Raw genomic sequence first — 20,825 nt, forward strand, 5'->3', positions numbered from 1 at the left:
TCTTTTTCTCCCCCATACAAAATAAACAGGGAAAAAAATGTTTATACTGATTTTCTCTCATAGTACTGCCCCGTGACTCGTATTGGCGCTGATTGTTCTTAATAGAAAAGACAGTATTAAAAAAAAATTGGGAGGCTCGGTTAGTGTATAATCCGTTGAAATGACAACATAATTTTCAGCCATAATACCCTCTATTTATGCAGGGCTGTTCAGCTTCTGAACCATCATTTAATCTTCACAGCAATTCAAATTATCATCCACATTTATAGATGAGAAGATGGAGATTCAGGGAATACGTGGTTTACTCAAGGTCACATAACTTGTAAGTGGCAGCCTGGGTCTCCATATCTCCCTGTAAGGCCTATGATCTATCTCCTATCCTATTTAATTTGCTTAAATGCAAGGCAGATATTTCTTATTTTGAAATTAATAATTAACCTATTTTTAGTTGTGCTACTGGACATCTGGGTGAATGAGTAAGAAAAGGGAGGAAAAACAAGAGGTAATATCTAAGAGAGTTTAGGGAGTTAAGAAGATTGGGATAAGCTGTAGACACAGATTGTAGACCAAAAGACTGAGCAGCTTTCCCGCAGTTAAGAAAAGATCGCCCATTCTCCTCCCCTGCTTCACTGAAGAGCAGGTCCGGTGGTGACAACCCCTCTGTGACTTCCTCAGAGTAAGCTAGTATCAGCAGGCCTCAGGCAAAATGCCTGGCCCTGCATTTTCTTTAACTTGCTGCATTCAGGACACTAATATGCCCTTACTTTTCTCCCTGAGCATTGTGACCACTCACACTCTTTCAACATGTTCTCTTTGCCTTCAGAATCCCTGTGCGGTGCAGGTGCAGGGCCACCCAAAGGCTGCGGAAAAAAGGCATGGCAATCTACTTCTGAAAAAGTCAGCCATTGAAAACTCTACGGTGCCAGGTCTACTCTGACACACACGGGGTCACCATGAGCCAGAATTTAATCTATGGCAACTGGTACTGGTCTTTGGATTGGAATATTCCACTCTCCTTGATGGGGGCGGGGGGCAAAGGATGTTCAATTCCAACTTGGAATATTCCATCATTTATATCTAGCTGCAAAACTTTCCTCTTGTTTCAGAGTGGTGCAGTTAACACACATTTAACTGGGTCATTTCTTCTTCTACCTTATAATTTATAAATAAGTAAGCTTTAAGGCTAGCTATTGATTTTTAAGTTATTGCTATGCTTACTTTAAAATGAAATCATTGCTTTCATACTCAGCCCAAATGCCTTTTGACTTGGGGGCTGGCCTGTGTTCCTATTAAAGGTAGAGATATAAAAAAATATATAAGATATATGAAATTTAACGTTTCTCATTCTTCCCCAAGAAAAACCTCAGTAGGTCACAACCCCAAGGAAAACACAACAATTTTAGAAAGCTGTAATTAAAGATTAAATTGAGAGTTGGCATGTGGATCTTAATTAAAGATGGAATTCAACTATTTATCTTACAGAAGCAACTCTAAGGTCGGTACCATTTGTATCAACTTCTCTCTCCTCAGTTTTTATTTTAACCAGCAATAATTTGCTCTTTTAAGCCTCTAGGGGCTCTTTGCTATTGCTATACTTGCGAAATTAACAGACAGCAAGACTTGAAATGAGAAGAAACAGCTGCAAACAACCATTAATAATCGGACCATGGAATGTATGAAGTATGAATCTAGGAAAATTGGAAATTGTCAAAAATGAAATGGAACGCATAAACACTGATATCCTAGGCATTAGTGAGCTGAAATGGACTGATATTGACAGCTCTGAATCAGACAATCATGTTGTCTACTATGCTGGGAATGACAAATTGAAAAGGAATGGCGTTGCGTTCATTGTCAAAAAGAACATTTCAAGATCTTTCCTGAAGAACGATGCTGTCAGTGAGAGGCTAACATCCATACGCCTACAAGAAGATGGGCTAATATGACTATTATTCAAATTTACCCATGAACTCCTACAGCCAAAGATGAAGAAATCTGTCTTGGAAGCAGTACAGCCAGAACGTGCCTTAGAAGTAAGGATGGTTAGACTGGGTCTTACATACTTTGGACATGTTATCGGGAGGGACCAGTCCCTGGAGAAGGACACCATGCTTGGTAAAGTAGAGAGGTCAGGGAAAAAGAGTAAGACCCTCAAGAAGATGGATTGACACACTGGCTGCCACAATGGACTCAAGCATAACAATGATCATGAGGCTAGCTGTACGTAGGGTCACTATGACCCAGAAACCACTGAAGGGCACCTAACAACAACAACAACAACAACAAAGGTTTGAAAAGGTGGTTGTATTGGAATTTTTCATAGTGCTGTGAATATATTATTGAATGACACTGAATGGGGACATTAGCTACCAATGGCACCAAGCAACCGTTCTGTGGATGGGATGACAGCCCTGGTAATGTAACAATCAACACTAAAGAAATACTCCCTAAAATCCCTTCACGATACAGGTATTCTCAGCCATTTTTTCATGCCTAACTAACCCAAGCATGGATACTCTACCAAGTAAGGGTAGGTAGTTGAAGTTGATGGAGGAGTGCCACCATATGCCGAGAGAGAAGAATTACAAGGCATAAGTTATTTGCCCAGGTGATAGGTTCAGAGGTAACTTTTTACAGTATTTACACTTTTTTTTCTGTAGAATAATGCTTTTCAATTTCCACAGGTAAATATGAGCGTTCTTTTAGCTGTTCAAGAACTTTGGAGGCTCTGAGATTTTACGCTACTTGCTTGCCACAGTTCCATGCTTGCTGGTAGAAGCCACCAGATTGTTGGCTCAGATGAAGGACAATTTATTACTTACAGCTGTAGCAGTAGTCAGAGTATCAGCATTTTTATGCCGGTTCCCTGACCCCAGTTCCCACAGGGTGATGTGAAGAGGCCAGATGCCATCTGCGTACCCCTTGGGTTACATTATAGGAGAGGAACACTGAGCTTAGGGATCCCAAATCTTTAATAATGGACAACAAGAATGCCTGCCCTTTGCTCGAAGGGAGACACTGTGTGTCTTGTAAGGGTATAAGCAAACCTGCCCTTTGCTCCAGAAATAGGCATTATATCTACCTTCCAAGGTTGTTTGCTATACAAACAAACAAAACAAGAAGTACAGACAGTGCCTGCCTTGTAAGAGATGCAGAGATATGAAGAACTGTGGAGATCTGTCTCCCAATATGGCTGAGAATAACTTTCATTTTAATGGCATTTTATCAAGTAGCATCACTCTCTATGATCAAGTTTCTTCTATACAAGTAAACTTCAAGACACAGATCTAATCTCCTGAAAGCTGTGTGTTAGTCATCTCTTGCTGTGTGACAATATTACTGCAAGCAGTGGTAATACCCCTGGTGGTGTAGTGGTTAAGAACTACAGCTGCTAATCAAAAGGTTGGCAGTTTGAATCCACCAGGCGCTCCTCGGAAACTCTATGGGGCAGTTCTACTCTGTCCTATAGGGTCGCTATGAGTCAGAATTGACTTGATGGCAACCGGCTTTGGTAGTGGTAATACACATTTCCTGGCTCACAGTTTCTGTAGATTAAGAATCTGGGCATGGCTTAAGTGGGTCCTCTGTTTAGGGTCTCACAAGGCATCAGTCAAGATGTTAACCAAGACTGCAATCTCACTGAGGTTCTTCTGAGGAAGGAAATGCTTCCAAGCTCACTTGGGTTGATGACAGAGTTCAGTTTCTTACAACAGCAGACTGAGAGCTTGGGGTTCTTGCTGGCTGTTGGTTGGAGGCCGTCCTCAACTCCTAAAGGCCACCTGTAGTTCCTTGCCACTTGGGATTCCCCAACATGGCAACTTGCTTCCTCAAAGCTAGCAAGGGCATAAGAGAGAAACTCCAGCCAAATGAGCCCTACAATCTTAGGTAGCATAATCATGTAATCACGTATATCCCATCACCTTTGCTGTATTCTGTTAGTTAGAATCAAGTCACATTTACCAACATCACGCTCAAGGGAAGGGGATAAACATAGACCATAAACACCAGGTGGCAAGGACCATGGGTCCACCTTAAGAGTCTGTCCAGCATAGGCTAATTATCTAAAGATAAATTCAAAACAGAGACTGTGTGGAACACATCCACCAAAGAAGATAAGTTGTCCAACTACCCAAAAAATAAGATCAAAGATGTATGTTTGTATTTAATTCTTTGTTGGGGATAATGTCCTTCTTAGAATCAGAATAAACCACAGTAAATTGCTGGAACACTAACCATAATCAAGTGTTATTTTTTTTTTAAACCAAACTGTAAATTTAAAAATTCACCTAATAAGCCAGCTTAAACTGGAACTTTTGTTTTCAAATACTGTTTGTTTATTTTGTCTGATTGAATCTAATTTTTTCTAAAATCACTAAATGGAAGGTAAAGGTATTGAGTGTGCATTTAGGTATATGGATTATATCTTCAACAGTCATTTCTGTTCTTCAACAACACATTTTTCTTTTGTATGTTCACAGAGTTTAAGAAGAACCTCAGATGTTAAAAACAAAAACAGTTTCTCCTGAGTCAATTATGACTCATAGTGACCCCATACATGCTCCGTAAGGTTTTCAATGGATGATTTTTTCCAAAAGTAGGTCTCCAGGCCTTTCTTCCAAGATGCCTCTATGTGGTCTCACAGCTCCAACCTTTCAGATAGCAGCTGAGTGTGTTAACCATTTACACCACTTAGGGACTCCTCCAGGATGTTAGTCCTATGTAACTGAAAAACTCATGGTGTGAAATAACATAAATAGAGAAATTGGGAAAGTAGTTGGACCTACAAGAGAATAATAGCTGACATTTATGGATCACCCCCACGATGGGATTGGCTGTTAGTAGCCAAATAGTTGAAGTGGAGTTTCCTTGGGCTTTTGTGGCCTGCATCGAGTTGGGTGGACATTGAGGCAGGGCTCTTGCTTGTCCTGAATCCTGCAGCTGGCTGCTATTCCTCTGACCTCCGGTTCTTGGGACTTGAGCTGGCAGCTTACCTGCAGTCTTACCTGCTGGTCTTGGAATACATCGATCTTCGCACACTGTGAGCCCAACAGCCCTGACCTCTGGCCTGCCGATCTTGGGTTTGCCAGCCCCTGCGGCTACGTAAATCAGGAGAAGCCTCTTTCCTGACCTGTGGACTCGGGATGTTGCAGCCTGTGTAACCAAATGAGCCATTTCCTTGATATAAATCTTTCTCTCTATGTATTTTTATATGCTTTACTGGTTTTGCTTCCCTAAAGAACCCAGTCTAAGACATTTGGTACCAAGAGTGGTTCTAGAGAAACGAAATTGTAAGGATGAATTTTCTAAATTTGTTCTCAAGTCTGGTTAGTCTTAAAGATGTTGCTGACTCTGCTTCCAGTAGTAAAGAGGGCACTGCTAATCCATGGCGTGAGGTAGCAATTCAAATACGCAAAATATCACTACCAATAGATCAGGTATTGGTGAAAGACGAAGCTGTGGGTGATTGCACGTAAGATACCTTTCTACAATTTCATTGTATTGAGATGTCTTAGTCATGTAGTGCTGCTATAACAGAAATACCACAAGTGGATGGCTTTAACAAAGAGGAATTTATTTTCTCACAGTCTAGTAGGCTAGAAGTCCAAATTCAGGGTGTCATTTCCAGAGGAAGGCTTTCTTTCTCTGTTGGCTCTGGAGAAAGGTCCTTCTCATCAATGTTCCCCTGGACTAGGAGATTCTCTGGGTAGGAACCCTGGGTCCAAAGGACATGCTCTGCTCCTGGAGCTTCTTTCTTGGTGGTATGCTGCCCCCACCAATCTCTGCTCACGTCTCTTTCCTTTTTTAATTGTGCTTTAAGTGAAAGTTTATAATTTCAGTTTCTCATACAAAAACTTATACACACATTATTATGTGGTCCTAGTTGGTCTCTCTGAAGTAGGGGAAATATATTTTCTTTGGTGTTTCAGTATTGAAGTAGAGAGAATATATTTTCTAGTGTTTTAGCGTAGCTGTATAATCTGAGATTAAATCTCTAATCTTTGAAACATTGATTACTTGCTCTGGAGTCTGTCTCACCATTGTTCCTTTGAAGAAAAACAAGGTTATCAAGATTTTTTGATTGATTAAACTATGTTCTTCTCCCAGGGGGTGAAGCAATCAGTGATACCAAGGTAGTTGAACAAAACACAGATCCATCTCATGACCGAAACCAGGATGGCATGAAGAGACTTGCAAGACCTCCATAATAGGTCACTTTATCATTATGTCCACCTCAAAGAAGAATCAACGTTCCTGGAAATCTCTTAACCCTGACCTTCTCCCTGTGAAACGCTCCAGTTAGCCCTTTAGAGTCAGACAGAATTTGGGGGAGCCTATCCCCCCTGTCTCTTGCTGTCTCTTGGATACCCGTACTCAATAAAGCCTTCTTGCTGCTTACCTCCTCCTGTCTTAATATTGGCTTTGTGGCAGGCGGCTCGAATCTGTGATTTGCAGTAATATCCCTGCAACGTGACAGCACGCTCCTCCTCTCCACCCTGTATTTTCCGTGTCTATTCAACCAGATCCTGTCCCACCCTGCCTTCTCATCTCACCTCAGGACAGGAGCTGGCCACATAGTCTCATGTGGCTACCTGAGCTAAGAAGCACACTCCTCGCCAGTATCATTTTGTGTCTTATAGTGAAGTCTAATCTTTGTCTGAAGATTTGACTTCAGGAATGGTTTTAGTTCTGGGCCAACAGACAGTCTGGGGGCCATGTCCTCTGGCATTCCTGCAGTCTCAGTCAGACCATTAAGTCCGGTCTTTTTACTAGAATTTGAGTTCTGAATCCCACTTTTCTCACTTTGTTCCTGCTCCATCAGGGATTCTCTGTTGTGTTCCCTGTTAGGGTGGTCATTGGTCGTAGCCGGGCACCATCTAGTTCTTCTGGTCTCAGGCTGATGCAGTCTCTGGTTTACGTGGCCCTTTCCGTCTCTTGGGCTTGTTTTTTCCTAATGTCTTTGGTGTTGTTCATTCTTCTTTGCTCCAGGTGGGTTGAGAACAATTGATGAATCTTAGATGGCTGTTTGCTAGATTTTAAGAGCAAGACGCCACTCACCAAAGTGGGATACAGAATGTTTTCTTAATACATTTTGTTATGCCAGTTGACTTAGATGTCCCCTGAAACCGTGGTCCCCAGACCCCTCCCCCTGTTACTTTGTCCCTTGAAGTGTTTGGTTGTATTCAGGAAACTTTGTAACTTTTGGATTAGTCCAGTCGTGCTGACTTCCCCTGTATTGTGATTTGTCCTTCCCTTCACCTAAGATAATTCTTGTCTACTATCTAGTTCGACGGCACTGGGTTTTTTGGTATCTAGTTCCCCTCTCCCTCCCTCCCCACCCTCGTAACCATCAAAGAATGTTTTCTTCTGTGTTTAAACCTTTTCTTGAGTTCTTATAATAGTAGTCTCATATAATATTTGTCCTTTTGCCACTGACTAATTTCACTCAGCATAATACCTTCCAGATTCATTGATGTTATGAGATCTTTCATGGATTCATCATTGTTCTTTATTGTTGGGTAGTATTCCATTGTGTGAATATACCATAATTTGTTTATCCATTCATCCGTTGATGGGCATTGTCATGAATTGAATTGTGTCCCCCCCAAAATATGTATAGTTGTCCCCCATTTTGTGATTCTCCTATGTGTTATAAATCGTAATCTCTGCCTGTGGTTAAAAGGATTACTCAGGTCACCTCCCTGATCCAAAAGGGAGCTTCCTGGGGTGTGGCCTGTGCTACCTTTTATCTCTCAAGAGATAAAGGGAAAGAGAAGCAAGCAGAGGGTTGAGAACCTCATACCACCAAGAAAGCAGCACCGGGAGCAGAGCACCTCCTTTAGACACAGGGTACCTGCGCCTGAGAAGCTCCTTGACCAGGGGAAGTTTGAGGACAAGTCATCTTCCTTCAGAGGTGACACAGAGAGAAAGCCCTCCACAGGAGCCGACACCCTGAGTTTGGACTTGTAACCTACTAGACTGTGAGAAAATAAATTTCTCTGTGTTAAAGCCATCCACTTGTGGTATTTCTGTTATGGTGGCACTAGATGACTAAGACAGGCATCTTGATTGTTTCCATCTTTTTGCTGTTGTAACCAGTGCTGCAATGAACATGGGTGTGCATATGTCTACTCGTATGAGGGCTCTTATTTCTCTAGGATATATTCCAAGGAGTGGGATTGCTGGATCATATGGTACTTCTATTTCTAGCTTTTTAAGGAAGCACCAATTCGATTTCCAAAGTGGTTGTATAATTTTACATTCCCACCAGCAGTGTATAAGTGTTGCAGTCTCTTCACAACCTCTCCGGCATTTATTATCTTGATTTTTTTTTGGATTAATGCTAGCCTTGTTGGGGTGAGATGGTATCTCGTAGTTTTGATTTGCATTTCTGTAATGGCTAATGATAGTGAGCATATCCTCATGTACTTGTTAACCACCTGAATATCTTCTTTGGTGAAGTGCCTGTTCATAACCTTTGCCAATTTTTTAATTGGGTTATTTGTCTTTTTGTTATTGAGGTTTTGCAGTATCTTGTAGATTTCAGAGATTAGATGCTGATCAGATTTGTCATAGCCAAAAATTTTTTCCCAATCTGTAGGCTATCTTTTTACTCTTTTGGTGAAGTCTTAGGTGAGAATAAGTGTTTGATTTTTGGAAGCTCCCAGTTATCTAGTTTCTCTTCTGGTGATTGTGCACTGTTAGTAATGTTTTGTATTCTGTTTATGCCACGTATTAGGGCTCCTAGCACTGTCCCTATTTTTTTCTTCCATGATCTTCATAGTTTTAAATTTTACGTTTTGGTCTTTGGTCCATTTTGAGTTAGTTTTTGTACATGGTGTGAGATATGGTCTTGTTTCAATTTTCTGCAGATGGATATCCAGTTATGCAAGCACTATTTGTTAAAGAGACTATCTTTTTCCCAGTTAATGGCCGTTGGCCCTTTGTCAAATATCAGCTGCTGATAGGTGGATGAATTTATATCTGGGTTCTCAACTCTGTCCCATTGGTCTATGTATCTGTTGTTGTACTGTACCAGGCTGTTTTGACTACTGTGGCAGTATAAGGGTTCTAAAATCAGGCAGTGTGAGGCCTCCCACTTTATTTTTCTTTTTCAGTAATGCTTTATACCTATCTGGGGCCTCTCCCCTTTCCATATGAAGTTGGTGATACGTTTCTCCATCTTATTAAAAAATGCTGTTGGAATTTGGAACAAGATTGCATTGTATCTGTAGATCACTTTGGGTGGAATAGACATTTTCACAATATTGAGTCTTCCTATCCATGAACAATGTATGTTTTTTCACTTATCTAGGTCTCTTTTGATTTCCTATACTAGTGTCCTGTAGTTTTCCTTGTATATGTCTTTTACATCTCTGGTTAGATTTATTCCTAAGTATTTTATCCTCTTGGGGCTATTGTATATGGTACTGATTTGGCGATTTCCTCTTTGAAGTTCTCTTTGGTGGTGTAGAGGAAGCCAGCTGATTTCTGTGGGTTATCTTGTATCCTGATATTCTGCTGAACTCTTCTATTAGTTCCAATAGTTTTCTTGTGGATTCTTTTGGGTTTTCTGTGTAGAAGATCATATCATCTGCAAATAAAGATACTTTTACTTCTCCCTTACCAATCTGGATGCCCTTTATTTCTTTTTCTAGCCTAATTGCTCTGGCCAGGACCTCCAGCACAATGTTGAATAAGAGTGGTGATAAAGGACATCCTTATCTGGTTCCCGTTCTCAAGGGGAATGCGTTCAGACTCTCTCCATTTAGGATGATGTTGGCTGTTGGCTTTGTATAAACTCCCTTTATTATGTTGAGGAATTACACTTCTATGACTACTTTGCTGAGAGCTTTTATCATGAATGGGTGTTGGACTTTGTCAAATGCCTCTTCTGGATCAACTGATAAGATCATGAGGTTCTTGTCTTTTGTTTTATCTACATGATGGATTACATTGATTGTTTTTCTAACTTTGAACAATCCCTGCATATCTGGTATGAATTCCACTTGGTCATGGTGAATTTTTTTTATGTTGTTGAATTCTATCGGCTAGAATTTTGTCAAGGATTTTTGCATTTAAGTTCATGAGGCATATTGGTCTGTAACTTTTTTTCTTTTTTTTTGTGGTGTCTTTGCCTACCTTTGGTATCAGGATTATGCTGGCTTCATAGAATGAGTTTGGGAATATTCCATCCTTTTCTATGCTTTGAAAAACCTTTAGTAGTAGTGGTGTTAACTCTGAATGTTTGGTAGAATTCTTCGGTGAAGCCGTCAGGGCCAGGGCATTTTCTTATTGGGAGCTTTTTAATTACCTCTTCAATCTCTTCTTTTGTTATGGGTTTATTTAGTTGTTCTACCTCTCTTTGTGTTAGTTTAGGTAGACTGTGTTTCTAGAAATTTGTCCATTTCCTCTAGGTTTTCAAATTTGTTACGGTACAATTTTTCATAGTATTCTGTTACAGTTCTTTTAATTTCATTTGGCTCTGTTGTGATATCATTCACCTCACTTCTTATTCAGCTTATTTGCTTCCTCTCCTATTTTTATTTTGTCAGTTTGGCCAGTGGTTTATTGATTTTCTTGATCTTTTCAAAGAACCAGATTTTGGTCTTGTTAACTGTTTAAATTAGTTTTCTGTTCTCTATTCCATTTAATTCTGCTGTAATTTTCACTATTTGCTTTCTTCTGGTGCTCGGGGGCATCTTTTGCTGCTCTCTTTCTATTTGTTTGAGGCGTAGGGATAATTCTTTGATTTTGGACCTTGTTTTTTTATGTGTGCTTTTATTGCTGTATATTGACCTCTCAGCACTGCTTTTGCTGTACCTCAAAGGTTCTGGTAGGAAGTGTTTTCTTTTGAATCTATGAATTTCTTTACTCCATCCTTAATTTCTTATGTAACACAGTAATTTTTGAGCAAGATGTTGTGCAGTTTCCATGTGTTCAATTTTTTTTCCTTGCTTTTCTTGTTATTGATTCTACCTTTATGGCTTTAGGTTCAGAATAGATGTTTCATAATATTTCAATATTTTGGATTCTGTTAAATCTTGCTTTATGGCCTAATACGTGGTCGATTCTGGAGAATGTTCCATGTGTGTTGGGAAACAAAGTATACTTGGGTAAAGCTGTAGGGTCGAGTGTTCTGTATATGTTTATGAGGTCGAGTTGTGTTGATTGAGGCATTTAGATCTTCCGTGTCTTTATTGAGCTTCTTTCTGGATATTCTGTCCTTTGCCGAAAGTGGTGTGTTGAAGTCTTCTGCTATTATTGTGGAGCTGCCTATCTCTCTTTTCAATGCCGTTAGATTTTGTTTTATGTATTTTGGAGCCCTATCGTTGGATGCGTAAATATTTATTGTGGTTATATCCTCCTGGTATATCGACCCTTTAATTATTATATAGTGTCCTTCCTTATCCTTTGTGGTGGGTTTTACTTTAAAGTGTATTTTGTCAAAGATTAATATTGCCGCTCCTGCTCCTTTTTGATTGTTGATATATCTTTTCCATCCTTTCAGTTTTAGTTTGTTTGTGTCTTTAAGTCTCAGGTGTGTCTCTTGAAGGCAGCATATAGACGGATAGTGTTTTTTGTCTATTCTGTCACTCTCTATCTCAGTATTGGTAAACTTAATCCATTTACATTCAGGGTAATCATTGTTAGGTATGAGTTTAGTGCTGTCATTTTGATGTCTTTTTTTGTGTGTGTTGTTGACAGTTTCTTTTTTTCCACTTAATTTTCTGTGCTGAGATTTTTCTTTCCATATTTTCTTTTCCTCTTTTTCATTGTTGTTGCTTTTGTATTTGCTGAGTCTTTATGTTTTTCTTGTTTTTTATTTTAATGTGTAGGATTGTTAGTTTCCTTTGCGATTACCTTAATATTTACGCCTATTTTTCTAAGTTAAAAACAATCTTTTATTTCTTTATATCACCTTGACTTCCTCTCCATATGAAAGATCTATGCCTACATTTTTTAGTTCCTCTTGTTTGTCTTAATGTTGTCATCCTTTTACATAATGACATCTCTGTTTCCCTGTTTTGAGCATTTTAGCTTTGATTGATGTTTGTGATTTCCCTATCTGGTTTGATATCTGGTTGCTCCATCCTGTGTTCTAGTCTTGGATTGTTATCTGATGTTACTGATTTTCTAACCAGAGGACTGCCTTTAGTGTTCTTGTAATTTTTGCTTGGTTTTTGCAAATTCCTTAAACTTCTGTTTATCTGGAAATGTCCTAATTTGGGGATCATATTTGAGAGACAGTTTTGCTGGATATACAATTCTTGGCTGCCAATTTTTTTCATTCAAGGCTTTATATATGTCATCCCATTGCCTTCTTGCCTGCATGGTTTCTGCCAAGTAGTCCGAGCTTAGTCTCATTGACTCTTCTTTGTAGGTGACTTTTCATTTACCCCTAGCTGCTCTTGAAATTCTCCCCCATCTTGGTCCCACCTCCTTCCCTTTCCTTTTATCTCTTGTAAGATAAAAGGTGGTGCAGGCCACACCCCAAGGAAACTCCCTTTACATTGGATCAGAGACATGACCTTAATAAGGGTGTTACAATCCCACCCTAGGCCTCTTTAACATAAAACTACAATCACAGAATGGAGGAGAACCACACAATACTGGGAATTGTGGCCTAATCAAGGTGACACATATTTGGAGGGGACACAATTCAATCCATGACATGAGAAGTGTAAGGAAGCTGGTTGGTTGGTCCTACTTTTAGTAGACAGACTGACGAAAGAAAGAGATGAGCTCAGGGCTTCAGAGTCAAAGCTCAAGCACCGCATAAACAACCTCAAAGTTTCTACTTGTGCCTTGAAAGAAAACCTTATTTCTTGTAGTAACAGAGCTGGTATTTCCCCAAAACCAAACTCAGAGTCTTGTAAGAGTGGCTGAATTAAAACACCAACTCAACTGCCAAACTCAACAGGCGTCTGCATTTAAAGTGAGGGCATTGATTGGGAAGAATTGGGATCCTGAAACCTGGGATGGGACACATGGGAAGGTAATGAAGAAGTTGGAGACACTGAACCTCTAAATTCCATTGAATCACTCCTGCCAACAGAACCTTTAGCCCTTCCACTCCCATCTAATGAGATTAACTCAGCTGCATCTAAAGTGATTTTGTCTGAGTCATTACCTGGGACATTGCCTGAGGCAGATGCTTTACAAGACAATGCTGAATGTTCTCAAAACATTTTCCACAGATTTTGGCTTCTAGGCCAATAACTAGACTTAAGTCCCAGTGAGCCCCAAAAGGTAAGGTATTAAGTGTAACTCAGGAGGAGGTATGCTACACTCTGAAAGAACTACTTGAATCTTCTAATATGTACAAACAGAAACCTGGGGAATATGTGTGGGAATGGCTACGATAGGTGTGAGATAATGGTGAAAGGAACATAAAGATGGATCAGTTTGAGTTTATTGATATGGGCTCACTAAGCACAGATTCTTCCTCCAATGTTTCGGCTCAAAAAGTTGGGAAAGGATCTAATAGTTTATTTGGTTGGGTTGCTGAAGCATGAATTACGCAGTGGCCTACACTAAATCTAGTTGAAGTACCGGACCTGCCTTGGTATACTTGTGTGGGGTTTTATGAGCATCTTGGATAGATATCTTCTCCTCTTTCACGATATCAGGGAAGTTTTCTGCCAACAAATCTTTCAACAATTCTCTCTGTATTTTCTGTTATCCCTCCCTGTTCTGGTACTCCAATCACTCGTAGGTTATTTCTCTTGATAGAGTCCCACATGATTCTTGGGTTTCTTCACTTTTTAAAATTATTTTATCTGATTTTTCTTCAAATATATTGGTGCCAAGTGCTTTATCTTCAGTCTCACCAATTCTGCCTTCCACTTGCTCAATTCTGCTCCTCTGATTTTCTATTGAGTTGTCTAATTCTGTAATTTTATTGTTAATCTTCTGAGTTTCTGATTGCTGTCTCTCTAAGGATTCTTGCAGCTTATTAAATTTTTCATTATGTTCTCGAATAACCTTTTTAATTTCTTCAACTGCTCTATCTGTGTGTTCCTTGGCTTGTTCTGGATATTGTCTGATCTCCTTCCTGATGTCTTGAAGAGTTCTGTATATTAATGTTTTGAATTCTGCATCTGGTAATTCCAGGAAGGCACCTTCATCCAGAAGATCCATGGATTCTTTGTTTTGAGAGCTTGTTGAAGCGATCATGTTCTGTTTGTTTATGTGATTTGACATTGACTGTTGTCACCATGCCATCTATAACTTACTGTGTTAGTTTATGTTTGCTTACTGTATCCTAGTTTCCTGCTTTGTTTTGTTCTGATATGCCCAAATAGGCTGCTTGAGTGAGCTAGCTTGATTATTTTTGCCTTTGAAGCTCTAAGGCTCTGTCACCAGATGGCTAGAGCTGTTATCAGGTATATCAGCCTAGGAGTGCATTCACTTTTTTTGTATGGATTCAGCTCAGGTGTCCAGGTAGTTGGTCATCATGTGTGTGGTACAGGCTCTGTCCTACAGCCTTAGAGGAGCAGGGGTGATTGGTGTAGGTACCAGTGTCTGGTTGCAGCAGGGGGTCACACTCTGAAAGAGGCAGGGGGCTGACAACCATTCCCTGAGTGTCTGTGAAGAAAGCATATCTCTGTTCCCTAGACCACACAGGTGGGTGGGTTCTGCAGATGGACCACGTGCACCCAGGGAGGTACTAGTTATCCTTGGACCCCTGTCGCGGGTGGCTGGGTGACATGAGTGGAGCCACCAGTCCTTATGCCCCTGATGTGGGTAGGTGAGGACCCTGCTTAATAGGTAAAGTGGTGTCAAACATCAAACACCCACCTCTCCACCACACAGCTGAAACAGTTGCAGTCTGCCAACAAGGGCCTATTCTCTTGAAATAGGCCCACGCAGGTCCATGCAGGGAGGGAAGTTAGTCAAAGTCCACGGACCATTTATGTCTGGACAGGAGCTGCTTCTGTCCGTAGCTCCCCAGGTTAGTGGAGCTGGCAGATTATCTTTTCCTCCCAGTTGTTAATTTATTCCTTCTCCAAGGCTGGGAGAATGGCTCAGAGTGCTCAGCAGAACCTATCTCAGGCTCAGGGAAATCGACAGCCATTGAAGCTAGCTTGGGGGCTGGAGGCATGGTAAAATATACACAAGTACTTAGTTTTTGCCAAGAGCACTGTTCTTCTCTGGTTCTGGAGGTGTGAGCAGGCTGTGTGGCTGGCTGTTTCTCCCCGAGTAAACTGCAGCCAAATGCTACCAACAGCTGGCAACAGTCGCTCCTGGGAATGGTGCCTAAGGGTTTCCGGCAATTCAGGTCCGGCAACTCCTCTCCGCTTCTGAATGGTCTCTCCCTCCCCTTGCTGCTCTGTCCATTTTCTAACTTTGCCTTTGATGTTCAGGGCTCCTAACTTGTCATGACTATAATCATTCCACATGTTTTTTGGGGTCTTTGTTGTAAGAGGGATCACCAGAAGTATCTGATTACTCTACCATTTTTGGCCCCACCCTGGATGATCAGGGACTTGGAAGGAACGTGATTGGAAAATTGGAGACCAGATCTTATGAGGAAGACATATGTGGATAGATCTTTCTGAGCGGGCCAAAGAAGTGAAGATGTTTGTGTCTCATGTGAATGCTCACCAAAGGGTGACCTTAGCAGAGGAGGATTTTAACAATAAAGCAGATGGGATGACACATTCTCTTTATCCCCAGTTACTCCCATCATTGCTCAGTGGGATCATAAACATAGTAGCCATGGTGGCAGGGATGGAGGTTATGCATGGGCCCAGCAATGTGAACTTCCACTCACCAAAGCTGACTTGGGTACAGCCACTGCTGAGTGCTCAATCTGCAAGCAGCAGAGACCAACACTGAGTCCTCGATATGGCACCATCCCTTGAAGTGATCAGTCAGTAACCTGGTGGCAAGTTGATTACGTTAGACCACTTCCCTCATGGAAAGGGCATCGTTTTGTCTTTATTGGAATAGACATTTTCTCTGGATACGTATTTGCCTTCCCTGCACACAATGCTTCTGCCAAAACTACCATCCGTGGACTTACAGAATGCCTTAGCCACCATCATGGTATCCCACACAGCATTACCTCAGATCAAGGGACTCATTTCACAGCAAATGAAGTGCAGCAGTGGGTCCATGCTAATGATGTTCATTGGTCTTACCATGTTCCCAGTCATCCTGCACAAGCTGGCTTGATAGAATGATGGAACAGCCTCCTAAAGACACAATTACGGCACCACCTAGGTGACAATATGTTGCAGGGTTGTGGCAGTGTTCTCCAGGAGGCTGTACATGCTCTAAACCAGCATCCAATATATGGTGCCTGTATCTCCCACAGCCAGAATTGGTGGGCCCAGGAATCAAGACGTGGAAATGGGAGTGGCACCACTCACTATTACCCCTAATGACCCACTCAGAAGATTTTTGCTTCCAGTCCCTGCAATCTTATGTACTGCAGGTCTAGAGGTCTTAGTTCCAAAGGGAGGAATGCTCCTACCTGGAGATACATCACTGATTCCATTGAACTGGAAGTTAAGAATGCCACCTGGCCACTTTGGGCTCCTTATGTCTCTGGATCAACAGGCAAAGAAGGGAGTTACCATACTGGCTGGTGTGATTGATCCTGATTACCAAGAGGAAATCGGATTGAGATTATGTAATGGAGGTAAAGAAGAGTATGTCTGGAATGCAGGTGATCCCTTAGGCCATCTCTTAGTACCACCATGTCCCATGATTAAAGGCAAAGGAAAACTACTGCAACCCAATTCCAACATGACTACTAACGGCCCAGCCCCTTCAGGAATGAAGGTTTGGTTCACCCCACCAGGCAAAGAACCATGACCATCTGAGGTGTTTGCTGTGGGCAAAGGGAATATGGAATCAGTGGTGGAAGAAGGTAGTTCTAAATACCTGTTATGCCAATGTGATCAGTTGCAGAAAAAAGGACTTTAACTGTTATGAGTATTTCTGCTTTTTTTTTTTATGTGTGGATCAATATTTTTGTTTTCTTCACTCACTAAATATAAGGTGTAAACAGGCCTAGTGCATTTTCAGTTGTACGCATGTGAGTTGTATCACGTTAGGCACAAGTATGACTTTATAATTGTCTTTATTCAGAGATTATGTATGGTTTAAGGAGATGTGTACAGTTGACAAGCAGTAGACCATGATGGTTAAGATTTTGTGTGTATCACCTTGGCTGGGCCAAGTTGTGTAATGTTGTGATCACTTCCCTGTTGAGATTTGATAGGTGACCACCCCTATGATGGGATCTGCTGTAAGTAGCCAATCAGCTGAAGGGGAATTTCCTTGGGCATGTGGCCTGCATAGAGTTGGGCGGTCATTGAGGCAGGGCTTGGGGGCTTTTGCTCATTCTGGATCCTGCAGCTGGCTCTTGTTCATCTGACCTCCAGTTCTTGGGATTTGAGCTGGCAGTTTACCTGCAGTCTTGCCAGCTGATCTTTAGATTCATCAATCTTCACAGCCTGTGAGCAACAGTTCTGCTCTCCAGCCTGCCAATGTTGGATTCACCTGCCCCATGGCTATATGAATCAGGAGAAACCTCTTTCCTGAACCATGGACTTGGGACACTGCAGCCTCTGCAACTGTGTGAGCCATTTCCTTGATATAAACTCTCTCTCTCTATCTCTCTCTATATGTTTATACACTTTACTCGTTTTGCTTCTTTAGAGAACCCAGCCTAATACAAAGGCCCATACTAGGAGTGGTGGATTCAAGGGTGAACAGGACATTTGAGGTGCCTGGTGTCATGGAGCTTATATTCTAGTGGAAGAAGATACAATTAATAAGTAAACGAATAAAGAAGGAAATTTAAGTAGTATAAAGAAACAAATCAGGCTAGCGTTGTAGTGTCTTCAGGTGCGGTTATGGAGGTGGGGATGATTTTTGACTACTTCAGATACCTATCTGATAGAGTGAGGAAAAGTTTCTTTGTGGAGGTGACAATTGAGCGAGGCCTAGAAATTTTGAAAAGGAGCCAGATGCAAGAAGATCTAAGTTGGGGAAAGCATTCTGGGAAGAAGGAACTGCAAGCGCAAAGCCCTGAAGAATGTAGCTATACCCACAGACAGAGAAATATTATGTTACCTTTAAAGCATTGTACTTGTTTCTGTGTCTGTTTTCTCCATCAGCCTGTGAGCTGCACAAATCATCTCAGAATCTTCAACACCTATTACATAGTTGTTGTTGTAGTATGCCGTCGAGTCAATTCCAACTCGTAGCAACCCTATAAGACAGAGTAGAGCTGCCCCTTTGGGTTTCCTAGGCTGTAATCTTCCCAAAAGGGAAGAAATGCGCTCATTATTTCTCCAGCTGAAAGAACTGAAGAAAAAATTCAAGCCTTGAAATGCAACATTGAAAGATTCTATGGGCAAGAAGCATCAAAGGAAGGTGGAAGGAATACACAGAGTCACTGAATCAAAAAAAAGTGGCCAGTGTTCAACTATTTCAGGAGGTAGCTTATGATCAAGAACTGATGGTACTGAAGTAAGAAGTCCAAGCTGCACTGAAGGTATTGGCTAAAAAGAAGGCTCCAGGAATTGGTGAAACACCAACTGAGATGTTTCAACCAAACTGATGTAATGCTGGAAGTGCTCACTCATCTATGCCAAGAAGTTTGGAAGACAGCTACCTGGCCAACTGGCTGGAAGAGATCCATATTTGTGCCCATTCCAAAGAAAAGTGATCCAGCAGAATGCAGAAAATATTGAACAATATCATTAATATCACATGTAAGTAAAATCTTGCTGAAGATCATTCAAAAATGGTTGACACAGTACACTGACAGGAAACTGCCAGGAATTCGAGCTTGATTCAGAAGAGGATGTAGAACAAGTGATATCATTGTTGATTTCAGATGGATCTTGGCTGAAAGCAGAGGATACCAGAAAGATGTTTACCTGTGTTTTATTGACTATGCAAAGACATTTGCCTGTGTGGATCGCAACAAATTAAGGATAACATTGTGAAGAATAAAATTTCCAGAACACTTAATTGCTCTCATGGGGAACCTGTACGTAGACCAAGAAGCAGTCAATCAAACAGAATAAGGGGATACTGCTTGATTTAGAATTAGGAAAGGTGTGCTTCAGGGTTGTATCTTTTCACCACACTTAGTCTGTATGCTGAGCGAATAATCACAGAAGCTGGACTATATGAAGAAGAAGGTGGCATCAGCATTGGAAGAAAGCTCATTAACAACTTGCTATATGCAGATGACACAATATTGCTTGCTCAAAGTGAAGAGGACCTGAAGCACTTGCTGATAAAGGTGAAAGACTACAGCTTTCAGTATGGATTGCACTTCAACACAAAGAAAATAAAAATCATCACAACTGGACCAATAAGTAACATCGTGATAAATGGAGAAAATATTGAAGTTGTCAACAACTTCATTTTACTTGGGTCCACAGTCAGTGCTCATGGAAGCAGCAGTCAAGAAATCAAACAAAGTACATTGAGCTTCAAAAAGACAGTGCTGGGCCGGGCAGAGTTGGACAGCACTGGGCTACTCTGTGTCTTATGGATAAAAAATAACTAAACATGGCAAAGGAGATCCTAAGAAGCCCAGAGGCAAAATGTCATCATATGCATTTTTTTGTGTGTGCAAACTTGCTGGGAAGAGCACAAGAAGCACCCAGATGTTTCAGTCAACTTCTCAGAATTTTCTAAGTGCTCAGAGAGATGGAAGACCATGTCTGCTAAAGAGAAAGGAAAATTTGAAGACGTGGCAAAGGTGGACAAGACTCATGATGAAAGAAAAATGAAAACCCTCCTAAAAAGGAAACCAAAAAAAAGAAGTTCCAGGATCCCAATACACCTACGAGGCCTCCTTTGGCCTTTTTCTTATTTTGTTCTGTGTATAAGGGCACTGGGTTGGGTTGGATTGCCCAAAAGTCAAAGGTGAGCATGCTGGCCTAGCCATTGGTGATGCTGCCAAGAAACTGGGAGAGAAGTGGAAGAATACTGCTGCCGACGACAAGCAGCCTTAGGAGAAGAAGGCTGCTAAGCTGAAGGGGAAATACGAAAAGGACATTGTTGCATACTAGGCTAAAGGAAAGCCTGATGCAGCCAGTAGGTAGCTGTCAAGGCTGTGAAAACAAGAAAAAGAAGGGAGAAGTGGAAGATGAAGAGGACAAGGACGAAGAAGACGAAAAAGAGGGTGATGATGATGAATAAGTTGGTTCTAGTGCCGTTTTTTTTTTTTTTTTCCTTTTCTATATGGAGCCCAGGTGGTGTAGTGGTTAAGTGCTTGGCTGCTAACCTAAAGTTGGGAGTTCGAATCTACCAGTTGCTCCTTGGAAACCTTATGGGGCAGTCCTACTCTGTCCTATAGGGTCACTCTGAGTTGGAATCAACTCAATGGCAATGGGTGTTTGGTTTTATAAACGATTTAACCCTCCTGCATACAACTCACACCTTTTAAAGAAAAAAAAAATTGAAATGTAAGGCTGTGTAAGATTTGTTTTTTAAACTGTATATTGGCATGGAAATTTAAAGCAGGTTCTTACCGGTTCATGTTGGTTTCCCCTTTTACACTTAGCGGTATGCGTAGCATATGTGAAGCATATGTATGAAAAAACCAAACCAAACCCGTGGCCTTAGAGCGGATTCCAACTCATAGTGACCAAATCACATAGGACAGAGGAGGACTACCCCATAGGGTTTTCAAGGGACAGCTGGTGGATTGAACTGCTGACCTTTTGGTGAGCGTCTGAATCCTTATTTTGGTTAGCAGCGGAGCTCTTAACCACTGCACCACCAGGATTCCACTTTGGGAATAGAGACAGTAAGTTAAGACCAGGAGTGTGTCCAGAAAG

The 20,825-nt window shown here is 41.2% G+C and overlaps 1 pseudogene; it reads left to right on the forward strand.

Moving 5' to 3' along the window:
* Window positions 1–19,547: 19,547 nt before the first annotated feature.
* Window positions 19,548–20,673, forward strand: LOC100660006 (high mobility group protein B1-like; annotated as a pseudogene).
* The last annotated feature ends 152 nt before the right edge of the window (window positions 20,674–20,825 follow it).

Source organism: Loxodonta africana, chromosome 1 (assembly GCF_030014295.1).
Source record: "Loxodonta africana isolate mLoxAfr1 chromosome 1, mLoxAfr1.hap2, whole genome shotgun sequence".
Classification (NCBI taxonomy): Eukaryota; Metazoa; Chordata; class Mammalia; order Proboscidea; family Elephantidae; genus Loxodonta; species Loxodonta africana.